This window comes from Bos indicus x Bos taurus, chromosome 1, assembly GCF_003369695.1.
Source record: "Bos indicus x Bos taurus breed Angus x Brahman F1 hybrid chromosome 1, Bos_hybrid_MaternalHap_v2.0, whole genome shotgun sequence".
NCBI classification, from domain to species: Eukaryota; Metazoa; Chordata; class Mammalia; order Artiodactyla; family Bovidae; genus Bos; species Bos indicus x Bos taurus.
The window spans coordinates 48,232,920-48,239,966 of record NC_040076.1 but is presented as its reverse complement, the minus strand read 5'-3'; the positions used below and the strand labels follow the sequence as shown (position 1 = coordinate 48,239,966).

Below are 7,047 nucleotides of genomic sequence, written 5' to 3'. Positions count from 1 at the left end.
ATACAACATTGTAAAGTTAAAAAAAAAAAAAACAGAAAAAAAAATAAAGCTTTTGGGGAAAAAGTAAAAAAAATAAATAAATAAATAAAAATAAATCATAGCATGAGGGTGAGTTTAAATCACTTTTCATAGCAAAAATCTATTTCTGTCAAATTTTCTACTTCATTATTTTTTTTCTGAACCAAGACACTTCCTATATACTTTAAAAAAAATTATCTACAAATAACAATGATTTGGGGCATTGCCCTTGAATTGTTTTCTTTCCAGAGTCCTTACAAAGAAAGCTGACCATATTATTACATTATTACATTATATTTGTATATAGAAAGCAGCCATATAAGCAAAGGCTCACAGCTCATTTGGAAACTTATTGAAAACTTTTATAAGATAAAAATTAAAGAGAGTCATTAACATCATCAGACATCTCTCTCAAAGATTAAAGGTGTGTTTGTATGGAACTAGGTAATATCTTAACAATAAGCCACAACTTGCAATTATATATTAACCATATTTCTAATGGAGCCCCTTTTTCCTTTATGTACCTAAACTGCATATTGCATTCAGAGTATAAAATAAAAGTGTCATGAAGTACACTGGAGGATGAGCGCCGAGCACGGACAGCTGCAGCAGTCTGGGGGCCGGCGGGGCCGGAGTCCTGGGGACAAGAAGTCCAGAAGGTGCAGCTGGGGCAAAGAAACCTACTCCATGTACATCTATAAGGTGCTGAAGCAGGTGCACCCCGACATCGGCATCTCCTCCAAGGCCATGAGCATCACGAACTCATTTGTGAACGATCTGTTTGAGCGGCTGTCTGGCGAGGCCGCCCGGCTGGCCCAGTACTCGGGTTGAACCACACTGACGTCCCGGGAGGTCCAGACGGCCGTGTGTCTGCTGCTGCCTGGGGAGCTGGCTAAGCACGCTGTGTCCGAGGGCACCAAGGCCATGACCAAGTACACCAGCTCCAAGTGAGCCGGGGCCCGACCTTAATAAAGGCTGCACTGCTCAAAAAAATAAAATAAAATAAAATAAAAGTGTCACGAAGTATAAAAGTATGAAAAAAAATATTTCCCTAGCAAGTGAAAATATTACTTCATTTTCTGAGGGTATTGATTTCAATGGCTTCTGCTCTGTGTTCTTATAGATACATATTCTCTATTACTTATTTCAAATAACTTGAAGTAACAAATTATTTTATATGATTTAAAATTTGTATTAGAGTGTACGAGTCAGAGGATTTTTCTTTGTGTGTTTGCAATCAATCAAAACATCTTTAAATAGTTTCTAGAGGAAATGAATTGATCAATTGTTATTATTAAGCCCACAGAATCTTAAGAAATTCTGAATACCAGGCTGTAATGACTCATAGTGAGGAGCATTAAGACAATGGAACTACAAGATGGTTCCAATGGAAATGCACTGACCCCAGCCAGTCACTCACAGACCCTGCAGCTTAATGTGCACATGCTACCATCAGGCACAACTGCTAGAATTACTGCCAAACTGACTCTGAAAGTGGAACATTGTTAGCCTCCCATAACATGATCAAAATACCATGTGTTGCTTGATTCTCCAAAAGACTTGTTTCTAGATTAAGGCTTCACACAGTGAATTTGATTTGTGGAACCATGATCAAATCTATGCACTTTGGTAAGAAAGACAGATTTCTGTATTTCCCTTTAGGAGAACTTTCATATATACTAAAAGTATTCAATCATGACATGTGTTCTAAAAGAATGATAAATGTCTATTACACAGATATAATGCAGTTTGTATATTTAATTACTCCATTCAAGCTGAGATTTAATGTGAAACAGGGGAACAAAGTAGAATAATCAGTCATTCACATGTAGCTTAAAGAGATGAGAGAAAGAGGATTTGCAACTAGTGTTCCCCACAGGTGCAGCAGGTAGGAAGATATTCTCCTGGATAGAGATAGTTAGTTAGTTAGTTAGTTCAGTCACTCACTTGTATCCAACTCTTTGCGACCCCATGAATCACAGCATGCCAGGCCTCCCTGTCCATCACCAACTCCCGGAGTTCACTCAGACTCACATCCATCGAGTCAGTGATGCCATCCAGCCATCTCATCCTCTGTTGTCCCCTTCTCCTCCTGCCCCCAATCCCTCCCAGCATCAGAGTCTTTTCCAATGAGTCAACTCTTCGCATGAGGTGGCCAAAGTACTGGAGTTTCAGCTTTAGCATCATTCCTTCCAAAGAAATCCCAGGGCTGATCTCCTTCAGAATGGACTGGTTGGATCTCCTTGCAGTCCAAGAGACTCTCAAGAGTCTTCTCTAACACCACAGTTCAAAAGCATCAATTCTTCAGCACTCAGCCTTCTTCACGGTCCAACTCTCACATCCATACATGACCACAGGAAAAACCATAGCCTTGACTAGACGAACCTTTGTTGGCAAAGTAATGCCTCTGCTTTTGAATAAGCTATCTAAGTTGGTCATAGAGAAAGAAGATGGAGAAGGAAATGGCAACCCACTCCAGTGTTCTTGCCTGGAGAATCCCAGGGATAGCAGAGCTTGGTGGGCTGCCGTCCATGGGGTCATACAGAGTCAGACACGACTAGAGCGACTTATCAGTAGCAGCAGGTTGGTCATAACTTTCCTTCCAAGGAGTAAACGTCTTTTAATTTCATTGCTACAGTCACCATCTGCAGTGATTTTGGAGCCCCCAAAAATAAAGTTTAACACTGTTTCCACTGTTTCCCCATCGATTTGCCATGAAGTGATGGGACCAGATGCCATGATCTTCGTTTTCTGAATGTTGAGCTTTAAGCCAACTTTTTCACTCTCCACCTTCACTTTCATCAAGAGGCTTTTGAGTTCCTCTTCACTTTCTGCCATAAGGGTGGTGTCATCTGCATATCTGAGGTTATTGATATCTCTCCCAGCAATCTTGATTCCAGCTTGTGTTTCTTCCAGTCCAGTGTTTCTCATTATGTACTCTGCATATAAGTTAAATAAGCAGGGTGACAATATACAGCCTTGATGTACTCCTTTTCCTATTTGGAACCAGTCTGTTGTTCCATGTCCAGTTCTAACTGTTGCTTCCTGACCTGCATACAAATTTCTCAAGAGGCAGATCAGGTGTTCTGGTATTCCCATCTCTTTCAGAATTTTCCACAGTTTATTGTGATCCACACAGTCAAAGGTTTTGGCATAGTTAATAAAGCAGAAATAGATGTTTTTCTGGAACTCTCTTGCTTTTTCCATGATCCAGCAGATGTTGGCAATTTGATCTCTGGTTCCTTTGCCTTTTCTAAAACCAGCTTGAACATCAGGAAGTTCACAGTTCACATATTGCTGAAGCCTGGCTTGGAGAATTTTGAGCATTACTTTACTAGTGTGTGAGATGAGTGCAATTGTGCAGTAGTTTGAGCATTCTTTGGAATTGCCTTTCTTTGGGATTGGAATGAAAACTGACCTTTTCCAGTCCTGTGGCCACTGCTGAGTTTTCCAAATTTGCTGGCATATTGGGTGCAGCACTTTCACAGGATCATCTTCCAGGATTTGAAATAGCTCAACTGGAATTCCATCACCTCCACTAACTTTGTTCATACTGATAGTTCCTAAGGCCCACTTGACTTCACATTCCAGGATGTCGGGCTCTAGGTCAGTGATCACACCATCGTGATTATCTGGGTCATAAAGATCTTTTTTTGTACAGTTCTTCTGTGTATTCTTGTCATCTCTCATAATATCTTCTGGATAGAGATATCTATATATAAATAGATAGATATCTCTATATATCATTCTATATGTTGTTCACTTGCTAAGTTGTGTCTGCAGCCCCATGGATTGTAGCCTGCCAGGCTCTTCTATCCATGGGATTCCCCAGGCAAAAATACTGGAGTGGTTGCCGTTTCCTTCTCCAGGAGTTCTTCCCAGATCAGGGATTGAACCAATGTCTCCTGCATTGGCAGGCAAAGTCTTTACCACTGAGCCACCAGGGAAGCCCATCCCTCTGTATAGATACATAGTCTTTTTCTTCTGCATAACATTGTTGTTGTTGTTCAGTTGCTAAGTCATGTCCAACTCTTTGCAACCCTCCTGCAGTATGGAAACCCATTCCAGTACTCTTGCCTGGAAAATCCCATGGATGGAGGAACCTGGTAGGCTACAGTCCATGGGGTCGCAAAGAGTTGGACATGACTGAGAGACTTCACTTTTCACTTTGCAGCACACTAGGTTTCCCTGTCCTTCACTATCTCTGGGAGTTTTCTCAAACTCATGTCCATTGAGTTGGTGATGCCATCCAACCATCTCATCCTCTGTCGCTCACTTCTCCTCCTGCCCTCAATCTTTCCCATCATCAGGTTTTTTCCCAATGAGTCTGCTCTTTGCATCAGCTAGCCAAAGTGTTGAAGCTTTAGCTTCAGCACTAGTCCTTCCAGTGTTGATTTCAGGATTAATTCCAGGGTTGATTTCCTTTAGGATTGACTGGTTTGATCTCCTTGATGTCTAAGGACTCTTCTATAGTAATTAATTAATATTCAATTATTTCACTTGCCTTAATTCCTAAAGAATAAATAGTTTAATTAAGGATGGAAAAAGTATATAAAAATACGAATTCATTTTAGAGATTCCTCTAAGAATTTAGTTATAAAAGTAGGAATAATTAATTGCCCAAATTTTGTATCTTTTTTATTTTATATATTTTTAATGTTTTGTATTTTTACTAACTTAGAGTCAAAGTTGTACTTAACTGTACTATCAGTGAAAGGGAGGCAGACAGAAGAAATAGAGTGGGTAAATCAGATAAAATATGCTACATACAAAAAGGCACACAGCACTCGATCATTTTCTGTCTATCTCTGTTACTCTGTGTGAGATATCACCCAGAATCTGACTGAGGTAGGCTTGATCTGTAAGAATGTGTATGGGTAGATATAGGTTTATATTTCTTTTTAAAAGTGATTTTGCTGGTTTGAGCAAGACATCAGATAAGGTTTCGGTTTCGTGCATTTCTTTCCTCTGGTAATTGCTCTTCTTATCTTCTTCTCTGCTGCATTAAAGTTGATGTTTAATGTGCAATATAATGAATTCAACTGCCTGTTTTATATAAAGGCTTATGTTTATTTTTAAAATAAAATAATTTTTCACAGAAAGGACTATGGTTAGATCATTGGTAGAGTAGTTAGCATATTACAATCAAAGTGAAAAAAAAATGCACCTTCATGGAGTTAAGGTGCTAAGTTGCTTTAGTCATATCCAGCTCTCTGTGACCCTATGGACCATAGTGTGCCAAGCTCTGTTGATCATAAGATTCTTCAGGCAAGAATACTGGAATTCTTGCCACTTCCTTCTCCAGGGATCTTCCCAATCCAGGAATCAAACACATATCTCTTATGCCTCCAGCATTGGCCAACAGTTTCTTACCACTAGTGCCATTTGGGAAGCCCTTACAGAGTCAGTTCAGTTCAGGTCAGTTCTGTCGCTCAGTCATGTCTGACTCTTTGTGACCCCATGGACTACAGCATGCCAGACTTCCCTGTCCATCACCAACTCCCGGAACTTACTCAAGCTCATGTCCATTGAGTCAGTGATGCCATCCAACCATCTCATCCTCTGTCATCCCCTTCTTCTCCTGCCTTCAATCTTTCCCAACATCAGGGTCTTTTCAAATGAATCAGCTCTTTGCATTAGGTGGCCAAAGTATTGGAGTTTCAGCTTCAGCATCAGTCCTCTCAAAGAGTATTCAGGATTGATTTCTTTTAGGATGGACTGGATGGATCTCCTTGCAGTCCAAGGGACTCTCAAGAGTCTTCGTCAACACCACAGTTCAAAAGCATTGATTCTTCTGTGCTCAGCTTTCTTTATAGTCCAACTCTCACATCCATACATGACTACTGGAAAAACAATAGATTTGACTAGGTGGATATTTGTAGGCAAAGTAATGTCTCTGCTTTTTAATATGCTGTCTAGGTTGGTCATAACTTTTCTTCCAAGGAGGAAGTGTCTTTTAATTTCATGGCTGCAGTCACCATCTCCAGTGATTTTGGAACTCCAAAAGATTAAGTCTGTCACTGTTTCCACTGTTTCCCCATCTATTTGCCATGAAGTGATAGAACTAGATGTCATGATCTTAGTTTTCTGAATGTTGAGTTCTAAGCCCAGTTTTTCACTCTCCTCTTTCACTTTCATCAAGAGGCTCTTTAGTTCCCCTTCGTTGTCTACCGTAAGTGTGGTGTCATCTGTATATCTGAGGTTATTGATATTTCTCTCGGCAATCTTGATTCCAACTTGTGTTTCATCCAGCCCAGTATTTCTTATGATGTACTCTGCATATAAGTTAAATAAGCAGGATGACAATATATAGCCTTATTGTATTCCTTTCCCAAAGTGGAACCAATCTATTGTTCCATGTCCAGTTTCTAACTCTTGCTTCTTGACCTGCATACAGATTTCTCACTTGACCTGCCTCATAGAGTCAAGGAGTCCACTAAAATGTTAAGACGGCATGTTGTATGTTGAATGAGATGACATAAAACATCCTGAGAAACCAGTTTGTGCTAATTATGTATTTGTTTAATTTTTCTTCTTGAAGACAATGCTATTAACATGAAGATATTTCCCTTTAATAATATAAATCAAGTAATCCTATTCCTTGAGCTAAGTATCAGTATATAATACCTCCTCGCATTTCTTCCAATACAAAATATATGACAGTGACTGTATGCATACATACACTTAACCATGGTTTTTGGCAAGTTATTTTCCTTAATCATGTATGCAATGCTGCATAAAATACTCACAGAATGTCATGTTTAAGCTTAGTATGATTTCAGTATGACTTTGTATTTCATTATAGGTGTTCTAGATATGTGTTTCTGTTATGACATGTTTGATGAATGATACTTACATGACTGACATACTCACATAGGCTTATTGCAGATGTTGTAGAAGTCATAGTTCTTTAGTTGCCATAGTTCTTTACTGCTGTCCTGTTTGGAATTTAATGCTATTTTGGGATTTTTGTTGGGATCATTTGTTTTGTTTTGTTTTGACTCTCCAAGAAAAATGAAACAAAATATC

General features: G+C 39.3%; 1 pseudogene; it reads left to right on the top strand.

The window, feature by feature from the left end:
- Positions 1 to 600: 600 nt before the first annotated feature.
- Positions 601 to 993, top strand: LOC113897662 (annotated as a pseudogene).
- The last annotated feature ends 6,054 nt before the right edge of the window (positions 994 to 7,047 follow it).